Genomic DNA, 12,764 nt, shown 5'->3' on the forward strand with positions numbered 1-12,764 from the left:
AAACCTGGCCTCTTCATTCACTTTGTGGGAACATGGATGTCACTAAGGACTCGAGTCTGTCAGACCTGGAAGGATGTATGGTTTCCCTAGGGGCCACACCGGTGCCGGGGGTAGGCCAGACAGTGTCGGGGTGACCGTGAGTCTGGGGCCCCGTCCAGCCCGGGTGTGGCCGCCTTTGACACAATGAAGTGCCCTTCCTCATCCTGCTCTCACCAAAGTTTGGGAACCTTGTGGAATTTTTAACATGTTTTGTTGGAAAGCGAAGCAGCTTGGCTGAGTAAGAAGATACAGGTGGAGATCAGGGTGGGGCCCCCAGGAGCCACGTGCAGGGGCGCTGGCCGCCTTCCTGTCGTGTGACAATCTTGCTGGTTTTTCTGACTGTTGTCGTTCGTAGTGCAGACGTCGCCGCGTCAGTGTGGGGCTCTCTGACCTAGAAGGGTGGGGTCCTGGCTCTGCTGCCCCTGCTGTGGTCAGGCTCCCTCGCTCTGGCGCGTGTCCCAGGGCCAGTCCCTTCCTGCTGCGTCTGCCTCTGTGCCTCAGTGTCCTTGTCGTCCTCTTGGCCTGTTCTCTCATTGCGGACCCCCTGCTTTAACGCCATTATCTTTAAAAATGCCCTTGTTCAGAAGGTGAGGTAAGTGACCGCTGGGTTCCACACCGGGCCCAGGGAGTGCCGTGTGAGTGTGGCAGGGCAGACGCCCCTCTCCAACGCTTCCTTGAGCTTTGAGGAAGTAGCTCTTACGACAGGGCTTGGGGCTTTGAACAGCTTGGTTAGGGAAGTCAAGCGTCGAGCTGATGAGGTCAAGATGGAAGTGACGTCTGCTCGCGAGACTTGTTGGTACCTTGACTATCTTGTTATTCGAAAGTGAGTCCCATGTAGGTAAAATTATATTTATCTTACACATGGAGTGGATGACACACTACCAGGATATTTTTGTTAAAAAGTAAACAGTGTCTTCAATATATTGAATATTAGCTTTTTATATCGTTTCCTGTATATCTGTCAGGTAAGACAATTCATGTTTACCACCATGTTGTGATTAAATAGTGCAGTTTGGTTTCAGTGTGTCATGAATTTGGTCAACCCACTAATTAGGTGGTAAGGGCATAGTGGAACCCACACTTAGAAGCCTGGTTTTGTCCCGAGTGGAGCCAGCCTTTTTTATGAAGAACCAGAAGTGTGGCTTTTTTCCCCCCCGAAATGAAATCTTTTTCCTTCTTACAGAGTAGCACATACTCATTACAGAATCAGTAAATTCAAACAATGAATAAAAAGTCCTCGTGCTCCTTCTCATCCACACCACTGTCAGAACCAAGGTGTCTCTTGCAAATCTGCCAACCTGACTTTCAAAAGACAGTTTCACTTGGATTTCTACTTGTGAGTCAGAAAGTGTCGAGTTTGTATCTGAAGCTTCTGTGTAAGGGCCCTAAAAGTTTCAGCGTTAATGAAATTGAAGCAGACAGGACAACAAATGTGATCTAACAAATTGGACAATCAGAAGTCCAGGGTACTGCCTTTGTGCCCAGCCCGCGTGTCCTCACTTGTTCTAGGAGGGTGTGGGGTGCAGGCCATCAGCAGGTCGGAAAATGTGGGCACTGGAGGGTCTAAGATGAGTAGGCCCGAATGAAAAGAAGGCTCATGCTTTGGACCTAAGTATCTCAAAGCAGGCGACATAGATGGATCTTGTTCTAAATGTGTAGTCTGTCTGTATTCCGTTTTTTCCTTTTCCTGATTTAGGAATGAACTGTTCCTTCGGTTTGGAATAGAGATAAAGGACGCATCTGGACAAGTGTCTGTGGCCCCAGGCTTTGCCTTCTCACTTGCCTGGAGTCTTTGGGAGGCGCTGTCATTTCTGGTCACCTTACCACCTGAGCGAGATCTCCCAGCTGCCCTTTGTTCGTCAGTGACTGGTATTAGATAACCTGTGGGTTCTTAGGGCAGGTGCTGGGGCGGCGGGTCAGTGGGAGGTGTGGCTGGTCTGGTGGCCCCTTCTTAGGACCCAGGTGTTGACCTTGGGGGTGTGTGCAGGCAGCCCTCGTGGAGTGTAGATTGGGGGAAGGCTGGGCAGGCAGGCTGTGTGCAGGGAGGGGTTCGGGACCACGTATGTTCTGAGGCAAGATCCCAGGAGGGATTTGGGACCAGGAGAGGAGGGATGTGTCTCCCTTATTCCCTGCAGAGAGGACGTTTGTCTGGACAAGGCTGGGGGAGGGGGTGGTGGGCTGGCAGGGACTCTGAGTGCTTTCGTAATTTGAGTGGTTTAAAAGTTAAGTTTTCAAGTAAAGAAAATAAAGGGATTGTAAGTTACAATCTATTCTTATTGAGAGGAGAGCGAGATGTTTACTTTTGAAGTCACAGATTATTTTTGACTTTTTGATTATAATAGACTCTGGGATAAAGATGGGGGGTATTCTGAGGCTCTGCTTACCCATTTGAGAACTCTGAGTCGCCAGAGGCAACTGGGGGCCTGGAGGCACGCCGCTCTGCCCAGCTGGGGCGCATCGAGTCTGGCGGACACAGCAGCCGCGGTTTTTTTACGTTAGTCCTGAGTAGCTGTCCCGAGCCGTGTCTGTCTGCCCTCTCTCATCCGCTTCCATTAAAATAAAAACTTTTCCAACATAGAAATGTATTTAAAACTGGGCAAGACAGGAAAAGTTAAGTCTGAAGGAGCGAAGACTCCTTTCCTCCCTTCTTTGCCTTCCCAGTTTTGGCGCGTGCTGTTGCGTCTGCTAGGAGTCCTGCCTTTTCCTCACGTGGTGCCCTTCGGGTCGGGTCTTTCTCTGGTTCCTTCCCCATTTTATGCTGCTTCATGGGAGAGGGGACAGGCCGGGAGGGCACGCACCGGGTTCCCCCGAGTTCCCAGAGCACCAGATCTGGTGATGTCGCTCTTCCTCTGTGGAGGAGAGGGCGTCTTGGTGTGGACTCCGGCCGGGTCCTCTCAGCTGCCTGGACTCTTTTTACGGGCACTGAAATATAGTTGTTACTTGAGTTCGGGGTAAGGGTGTGGGTTGGGTCCCCAGCTCTGTCGCCTCCAGGCCACTACTGCCGGGCGCCCTCGCTGTCCAGACATCAGAGAATGGAAATGGCAGAGTGAGCGCCTCGTAGCCACTGGATGGAGGGTTTTGCTTGTGACTAACAGGAAGAAGTCAGGATTCGAGTTGTGTGTATCTTTTATGTGGCTGGCTGTTAATTTTGTTCAGTTTTATGGAAGTCCCCGTGTGTTGTGGACTGAGGACACGAGGGAAGTGCTGGCTGAGCGCCGCTGGGTGGGTGCCTGCTCTGGAGGCCCCACAGCAGTGGGGCACGTATCGGCCCCTGTGTATGCCTGCTGGGGGGATCCCGGAACCCCCGCCGGCTGTGGGTGGCAGCTGTCCCCAGAGCCCCCAGGGGAAGGGCTAATGCAAAGGCTGCTCGGGAAGGAAGCACTAAAAGCCAGGCTGAGAAGTCACTGGGAGGGGGCGTGCTCTGGTGGCGGCCAGGGACACTGTGCTCCACGTCTGCCCGGTGCTGTCGTGGGTGCTCCAGTTCTCCATCCCCCGCCCCCCAGGACTTCAGGCTTTCTATGGTTTGAATTTGGGGGGAGAGGCCGGGTGTCTGCTGTGCGAGTCTGTCCCCATCCAGCCTGCATGCAGGGCGCTCCTCCGGTGAGCGGGCTACGGTACATGTGGTGAGCAGATTTGTTTTGATGAAAGAGCCAAAATGAAGACACATAAAATAGTGCCGGGAAAACTGGGTGCTTCAAGCTGTGTCCGCACTGTCAGGGTACGCTTCTAAGTGAGTCCTCAGAGCTGCCTGTGTTCACTGAACTACAACTCCTGTTTCCGAGTGCAGTGCCGGGGGCCAGGCTCCGTGGTCATCGAGCATTTACACCCCTCGGCCCAGGCCCTGCTCGGCCCCAACAGCGCGCAGGCCTCCTCGTCCCGGGGGCTCTGCCCTGGTGTCTCCCCTGCCATGCACGTGTGCTGCGATGGCCCTGCCAGCAGACCCGGTCCCTCCTTGGGCATCACCGTGTGCAGAACATGCTCTGCGGCACACGGTGGGGAGGACTGGCCAGCACGCTTTTGCCGTCCTGTTCACGACCCCCACGTGCGGACCTTCGGCAGAGGGAGGTCTTCAGTACCAGCGGAGGCAGTTGCCACACACACCCTCAGCACCACGCCAGCCTGGGTGCAGCCGTGGCTGACGTGCAAAACGTCGCTTGTGGTGTCTGCTGAGTCAGTACCCAACAGTAGTCAGCAGTGGGGCAGGCGACGGGAAGTGCCCTGCCAGGCACACCGCACGGGGCGGCGGGGTGTCATCTTCACCTTGGTGTTCTGTTTGGGAAAACGCCACGTGTGTCAAACACTGCAGGGGAAGGAGAGGAAAGAACGCCCAGATCCTCTGTACCCACCGTCACCTCTTGCTGACCACGTGTCCTACGTGCCCTGCGCACACATGTAGCACGCACACGTGGCCACGCCCCCTGCGGGGACTCCCTGCGCCCCTGTGCTCTGACTCGGGGCAGGCACAGTGATGGTTCTGCGTGGTCCATTAGCAGCCAGCGGGAAGGACTGAGGCGCTGCGCCATCCCCTGTTAGGACCTGTGCTGGTCAGTCTCCTTTGGTCTGGACGTTTCCGCAGCTGTTTCCTCAGTGTCTTCTGAGATGTCCTGTTTTCGAAGAAGACAGCCCTTCCCTTTAGTAGAGCCCGCCTCGTTTGGGGTTTGTCTCGGGTCCTCATGGCTGACAGAGGTGTTCCAGGTACCGTGGCGGTGCCATTCATCCACCATCTGGAGGCAGCGATCGCCCCTGCTTCTTGGTGACAAAGCTGTCGCTGGCATCTCCACTCTGCTTTTCAGTCTTAGTTGTGGAGGGCGCAGCTCAGCTCCAGGTCCAGTTGCCGTTGCTAGTTGCAGGGGGCACAGCCTACCATCCCTTGCGGGAGTCAAACTGGCAACCTTGTGGTTGAGAGGATCCGCTCCAACCAACAGCCATCTGGGAGGCAGCTCAGCTCATGGTGCCGTGTTCAATCTTAGTTGCAGGGGGCACAGCCCACCATCCCTTGCGGGACTCAAGGAGTTGAACTGGCAGTCTTGTGGTTGAGAGCCCACTGGCCCATGTGGGAATCGAACCAGCAGCCTTCGGAGTTAGGAGCACGGAGCTCTAACTGCCTGAGCCACCGGGCCGGCCCTGATTTCTGCTTTTGATCTGAGGTCTGGGAGACCTTTGCAGGCCATGTGGCCGCCCTGTTCCTCTTCACGGCCCAGATGTCAGGTCCGTCTGCTCTGGCCTGGGTCATCTTCCCCAGCTCAGCCCTCCCTCTGTTTTCCCATCAGCGGGATCCTTCCATTCTCCTGACGTGGGGCTGGCAGGTGCTGGTTTCAGAGAGGTGCACCGGCAGGACCCACAGCTGGGCTCCTGGGTGTGGGGGCGAGGTCGGGGCCACTCCAGGCAGGCAAGCATCTGGTAGGACAGCTGGCTGTCCCTGTCACCCGGACCTTGGGAATCTCAGCTCTTGGTTAGGTAGCCGAGGGGTGACCCCTGCCGCAGGCAGCCACCCTACTGACTAGGTGATGATGAGGCCCAGCCGGGAGGTGTGGATACGTGCACCCCAGTGATCTTGGGGCTCTGTGACAGTCGCCTCTGTCTGGAGGAGGTGTGGATAGTCCTGACCTGAGCCATGCTGAGCCGGGGTGGCGCAGAACCACGATTGGAGGCAAAGTTGGGGCTTTTTATGTTTGGAGGGTTGGATTTCACTGGTGCCACCCTGACCTCCATCTGACCTCTGAGCTGTTCGTGCCCATCATGAAGATTCAGACAATTCAAAAAGTGTTGGAAAGGGAGGGTGGGCTCTAGTCCCGCCATCAGAGATAGTGGCTGGGGACGTCATGAGAGCGTTCTTCTCACATGTGGAGGTGGGAATAATTTTTAATTGCATTTTTGTTATTTTTCATGATTTTTGTTTAAAAAGCTTAGAAACAAAAAACTAGAGAGAGAGTAACATTAAACTCATATATCAAATGTAGAAAATTTTTAGAAAGCAGAATATGGAATGACGACTCTGGTCACTTCTGGGGCACTCCGTTCCCAGTAGCCCCCTTGCTCACAGCAACCACTCATTGTAAGTTGGGGTGGTTCTAGCCTATACTGCTCTGTTTCTCTGCACTGGTACACACCAGGTGGGCTACGCTTTGCCCACTGACCGACCTTGAATGCAGATTCCGGTTCATTCTCGCTGAAGTGCCCCCTGGTGGTGGGCGGGTGACATTGGGGGCGTCCATGCCGCTAGTGCAGGCGCTCTTGGGAGCCTTGGTTTTGGGTGTTGGCACATTGCCCCCAGTACCGCGTGGTGTGTCTCCCTTTTCTCTGGCCTGGGGTTGGGGGCCTGTGCATGTCCCCAGGGCGGAGGTTCCGCCTGGAGCGCATGTGGCACTTTGGTTGGGGTTGTGTTCGTGGCGTCTCTTCCCTTGGGCTTCTCACTTTCAGTGTCTTTAGAAACTCTTCAAACTTGGAAACGTGTAAAGTAGGGAGAGCAGAGCCCAGCTGGAAACGTGTAAAGTAGGGAGAGCAGAGCCCAGCTGTCCTGTGACCCAGCTTCAACGGTCACTGCGCCTGTCTCGTCTCCCTGGCCTGTTCCTGCCTTGTGATCGCTCTGAGGCTGATCCCAGTGATGTGATGTCATCCGTGAACGTGTCGGTGTACAGGATAACAAGCGTTCTTCAGCAGCCCTCATTTTGATGTGTCGTATTGAACTCAAGTTTATTAATTTCAGTGGTTTTCCAATACGGCGTGTGTGTTCTGGGTCTGGTCTGAGGACCCTGTCCCTCCCCCGAGCCCTCCGGTGTCGGCCCCCGGTGTCCTCCGGAGTTGAGTCCTGCAGCCAATGGTTGGGTGCATCCGGAAGGGCGTGCTTTACACTCCCTCTCGACGGCCTCCCTGAGCCAGATGTGTGTCGGGCCAGCCCACCTTGTTCTTCCCTCGCCCGGGCTGCACTCAGCCTTTGCCCTCCTGTGCCTTTGGTTGAGTCCCCCTGACGCCCGCGTTCCTTCAGGAAGCCGGACTCCACACCACTGACGTTACTTGAACAGGAACATGGACGTGGCCCACCTTGGCACTCACTAGGATTTCTTTAGTGTCTTCAAGAAAGTTCACGGTTTGCTCTGTAACAATTGGGTGTGATAGTGTTTTCAAAATGAGGTTTTTTTGCTGTTAGTATAGGTCTAGGTTTTTGTTTTTAGATTGGTGTAATACATTGTGGATTCTCTTAGGTTATATTTGTGCACACTGTCTGTGAAAGAGACAGTTTGGCTGAGCTTTGCCATCCTTCAGTTTTTCTTGTCTTTATCCAAACAGCTCAGCCCAGGACTGCCAGCCTAGGGCTGAGCTGACGGGGACCCTGGCGCTTTATAAGGGATCGCCTTTTATTTTCTTAAATGTTTTTATTTATTTATTTTATGGCTAGTCTTGTCACATCTTGTTTAAATGATCCTTCATTTTCCTGAGAGCCTCTCCATTTTCTAGAAGCTTTCGAATGGCCCTCCCTGCCCTGGCCCTCCTGCCCTACTCTGGCCTTAACACTGACCTGTTTCTTCCAAACACCCTGATTTGCTGCTGTCGCCTCCCTGAAGCGTGTCAGCCCCCCCGGAGGGGGGGGGGTCTTTGTTCCCAGTGCATCTGTCCCTTCAGTGTCCCTCACGTTTAGGCCTTCAGTCACTTGAGGACGGTCTTCGTTTTCACTGTCTCACTCCCTAGAAACCCACTTCCAGCCCCTGGCCGGTTTCCCTGCTAGGAGGCACCCTCTGTCGCCCAGATTGGCCCGGCAGTGGGGTTCCTCCTGACGCATGGTTCCTTCATGTGCGTCCTGGAGTCCTCCAGTCGGGTTTCCTGATGAATTTGGCAATTTCCATGGACCCCACGGACCAGGTGAGCTTGTCTGTGTGTGTGATACTATCCTTCTCTTGCTGAGATTGTTCGCTGAGTGTCACCACCTGTTCAGACCTTCGCTGCCTCTCGCTGCTGTTTTATAAGTGCGCGGCAGGTCCTTCAGCATCAGCTGTCCTCACTTGTGGGAATGTCCCCTGCAGCTCACAGAGCATCTCGGTCCTGGTTTTGAGGGCAGCTCCCAGTGGCCCTGCTGGCAGGACCCTCACCTCTCCTTGTGTGTTGCACGGCATGGTTGACCTGCTTTTCCACATTTTTTGAGGTGGTCCCATTCTGCTCTCTTATCTGTTGATGTGGGGTTCTGTTTCTAGAACTTCTACTCAAGACCTCCCTTGCCTTCCTGGGACGAACCCCCTTGTTCAAGATGGGCAGAGTTTTTTTGAATTTGAGTGGATTTGGTCAGTGCCTTTTATTTTAGCATGCATCTGTGTTCACAAGCGAGTGTGCACGAGACCTCACCCGGCGGCCGGACACACCGCCTTTCTTCCGATTCTGTGGTGCCAGCCTGGTGGTGCCAGCTCGCGCCCACCAGTCTTCCAGTGGCAAACCTGCTCTGAAAAATCACCTTTTTCTTTTCCTTTTCTTTGGGAATATGAGGAGAAATTTAGACTACATGTTGTTTCAGTTTCTAAAATTATTCTATGAATGTATTCAGGTTTCCCTGATTTCTTCACAAACTGGTTTTGGTAAGTTACATTTTCTACAGATTTTTTTATTTTTTTAAATTAGGGAAGGGGAACAGGAGTTTATTGGGGAACTGTGTGTACTTCCAGGACTTTTTTCCAAGTCAAGTTGTCCTTTCAATCTTAGTTGTGGAGGGCGCAGCTCAACTCCAGGTCCAGTTGCCCTAGTTGCAGGGGGCACAGCCCACCATCCCTTGCAAGAGTCGAACCGGCAACATTGTGGTTGAGAGGACGCGCTCCAACCAACTGAGTCATCCGGGAGCTCAGCAGCAGCTCAGCTCAAGGTGCCTGTTCAATCTTAGTTGCAGGGGGCGGAGCCCACCATCCCTCGCGGGACTCGAGGAGTTGAACCGGCAACCTTGTGGTTGAGAGCCCACTGGCCCACGTGGGAATTGAACCGGCAGCGTTCGGAGTTAGGAACATGGAGCTCCAACCGCCTGAGCCACCGGGCCGGCCCCATTTTCTACAGATTTGTTTTACATCTCAGTTTTCACGATACTCATTTTTTTTTTTTAATTAATTTTATTGGGGTGACAATTGTTAGTGAAATTACATAGATTTCAGGTGTACAATTCTGTATTACATCGTCTATAAATCCCATTGTGTGTTCACCACCCAGAGTCAGTTCTCCTTCCATCACCATATATTTGAACGATACTCATTTTTAATTGGATTTCTGTTCCCTTTGCCCTTTTCCATGGGTGACATTGTTTTGTCTTTTTTTTAAATTCATGGTTATTTTTAATTCCTCTCTTTTTTTTGACTAGTGCTTATCAAAGTTTGTTTACTAGTCTTCAAAGAGCAGAGTTTTGGTTTTGTTGAGATTTTCTCGTGTGTTGTTTCTTGCCTCATTATGTTTTTTTCTGTCTCCTCCCCAGCTTTACTGAGATGTAATTGACTCTGAGTTGAAGGAGTCCAGTGTGATGATTTCATACACGTGTATGTTGTGAGGTGTTTAGCATAACGTGAGTTCACACACTTTCCCCTTACGTGATTGCTGTGGTTGGGAGGTGGTGAGAACATTAAAAGGTCTCGGCAGCTGCGAGTGTGCCGTACGCCCGTTAACCAGCCACCGCACGGGGACAGGGGCCCATGGGTCCCCCTTTGTTGCCTTTTACTTTGTGTTTTTTTTCTGACTTCATCAGTTGGATACTTAGCATGATGAGTCAGCCCTTCTCCTTTCTTTTTTTTTTTTTTTTTTTTTTTTTTTTTTTTTTTTTTTGATTGAGAGCCCACTGGCCCATGTGGGAATCGAACCGGCAGCCTTCGGAGTTAGGAGCACGGAGCTCTAACCGCCTGCGCCACCTGGCCGGCCCAGCCCTTCTCCTTTCTAAGAGGCGTTTCGTATGTAACCCATCAAAGTAATTTTGAAAAGCAGTGCTGAGCCTTCCACATTTTTGAGTTGAAATCCAGTATTTTTCACCCCGTGGTCAGACGGCAAAAAGGCATAGTTTCTGGAATATTGAAAGTGCACGTGTTGAAATGCTGGTCACTTGTGGCATTTTGCCCTGGTGTTCTCCACTCAGGGCTGACAGTTGCCCAGCTGCTATCTCTATGTTATTTCACGTCAGTCTCACTGGACTTTGAGTGTTACAGTTTTTTCCTACTCAGGTTGTTGTTACAATTGTTCGCACACACTTGAGCAAAATAGATGGACAAGTTGAAGACTCTTAACCAACTGACACTTAAAGGGTTGGTTTCTGCGTCGGATGTGCTTGCTGTGATGGCACAGGTCTTCCTCAGTCTGTTCCGGTTTCTGTTACCATAGACACGAGTACTGGAGGCCTTGGCCACGTGTGTAAGTGGGTGGAGCCTCGGACTCAACTGCTAAAACTCCCTTCCAAGCCGTGTACTGAAGTCCGAGCTGACGTTTTATGAACTGACCCTCCTGGGTCCTCCTTCGGTGTCTTCAGAAGCTACGAGTGGCAGTTGCAGCCTGCAGCCATCCAGTACCTCCCGTGTCCCTCCCAGGGCTTTCCCACCGGCACTTACGGGTATGTCTCAGTTTTGCCGGTTTCTCTTCCATTTGAAGGGAGACACCTGGTTTATCAGGTAGACACAGAAACGCTTGAGACAATCAAGCTTCTCTGATCCTTTCAATGTCCTCCTGCCAAAACCGTAGTCAGAACAGGTTGCAAGTCGAATGCAAAGACAGAAGGTTGCATGGAAGAAGTTCCTACCTAGCTCAGTGAATTACATAGGGTAGCCATGCTCATCAGCACCGTCCACTGGGGAAGACAGGACCTGGCCAGGCCCCGAGCCCCTCAGTGACCCTTCCTGCCCTTAGGGCCACTGCTGTCCCCACCTGTGTGGGACTTGGCCTGCCCTCCCTTTTCTGAACAAGGTTCACTGGGCCTTCGAAATTCATGAGTCCTTCAAGTCTCCCTTCTTGGTCTCTTTCCCTTTGGAGTTTGTCGAGGGAGCCGGATCACCCCCAGTCCTGTCTTGGGCCGCCCCATTCTACCTTGGGTCCCCCTGCGTCCTGTCTCGGGTCCCTATCTGTCGCTTGGCTGGACGTTTCCTAGGTGGTTTGGTGCATTCCTCTGCTCTCCACGTGTTGTGAAAGGTGGTTGGTTTGGCGGGGTGAGCGCAGCAGGATGTGCTGGGTGGCTGTCCGTGTCGGCACGGCTGCACGTCCTTCTGGGAGGCACAGGTGTGGTGCCCATGCTGCCTGGGCGCTTGGCTCCCCTCCGCTGCTGGGGAGGTAGACTCCTGCTCAGAATGCGGCTTTCCAGTAAATACCGGAGGACGGTTTTAGGTACAGTCTCGTCACAGCCTGTTCACACCAGCTCTTGCTGGCCCACACATGCTGACGGGGCGCGATGGTGGCTGGCTTCATGAGGTTCAGAACCTTTATTTATAGGCATGTTGCCAAATAGCATTTCTTTGTACCTTGAAATTGTTACAAAAAATAAATCCTTTTATTGATGTTGCTTCATTCGCTGTTGAAGTAACAGCGTGTGTGTGTGTGTGTGTGTGTGTGTGTGTGTGTGTGTGTGTGTGTGTGTAGGCCCATGGAGCACTAAGGTTGTGCATGAACTGTCCCTGCATGATGCCTCAGTCAAATATGGCAAAAATGGGCCCAGCAAACATGGCACCTGTGAGCTGCCCAGGACTGGCCTCGCGCGCAGGGCTGTGTGCAGGCCTGGTGCCCAGCACGCCTTCTGCTGCAGCCCTCGGGGATGTTGGAGTCAGGCTGGGTGCTGCTGGCGGGTGTCCTGTCCCTGCCACCTGCTGAGGCCATGTGACCAGGTGTCCTTGAGCTGCGGACCTGTGACCCCTCCCTCAAGGGCAGGCTGTGGTTACCCTTCAGCTTGCGGTTCATACCTGCCTGTGGAGGCTCTACGTGCCTCCATCTGGGGGTTGGATCTAACAGGTTCACTTCGGCAAAGCTCTGGCCTGTGTCCGGCGTGGAGCTGCTCCCCCCGGGTCGGTTTTTCAGGCCGTGTCCATCTGAAGGACTCGAGCTGGGTCCCCATGGCGAGCGGGTCTCGGTGACCGCAGGAGTTGGGCAGCGATGTGCAGCGCACGTCCTCCAGAGCCAAGCACGGAGGCTGACCCAGCAGCGTGGTAGGGAGCCGTCCTGGAGACGAGCAGGAGCTGCTGTTTTCAGGGAAGGGCCATCATAGGTGTGGACATGGCAGCACTGGGGTGTTCTGACGGTTTTGTTCACTGGTGGTTTTATACAAATCAAAAGTTTTGTATTCTTGAAGAAGTTTGGTCTTGAAATTCCTTGATTTTGTTTTTGCTCCATGAAGAATGCCTTCTTGTTGCATCTTTGTAGTTTTGTTCTGTTTTTGGTTGAGCTTATATTTCAGCATCCTTGTGAGGCAGATTGATGCACTGACCTGTTTTAGCAGGAAGGGCAAGGGTCATGGGCACTTTCTGGAAGCCTCAGGCCTGTGGTGGTAGGTGAGGCGCCCGGGTCTGTGGTAAATAACCCCTCCCCCATGTGAGTGTCTACAAAGCCTTTGCGTTTCATGGTTCACTAAGGGTGAGGTCTTGAGAGACTTGAGACCCCACTGTCATTTCAGTGAGTTACAGTAGCCCCTGTCTGTGTCCAGCCCTGGCCCATCAGCTGCTACTGTCCCTTTGACATGACTGAGTGGGACCACTGCCCTGAATCCACCCAGCCTTTGTGGGAGCGGACTGTCCCCGAGGGATCAT

At 53.1% G+C, this 12,764-nt stretch overlaps 1 protein-coding gene across 2 annotated transcripts in view; it reads left to right on the forward strand.

The window, feature by feature from the left end:
• The window catches only part of BRD1 (bromodomain containing 1), a 46,915-nt gene that overhangs the window by 4,390 nt on the left and 29,761 nt on the right, over nucleotides 1-12,764 (forward strand). The window lies entirely within an intron of this gene.

The sequence above is a fragment of the Rhinolophus hipposideros genome (genome assembly GCF_964194185.1).
Source record: "Rhinolophus hipposideros genome assembly, chromosome: 9".
Taxonomy (NCBI): Eukaryota; Metazoa; Chordata; class Mammalia; order Chiroptera; family Rhinolophidae; genus Rhinolophus; species Rhinolophus hipposideros.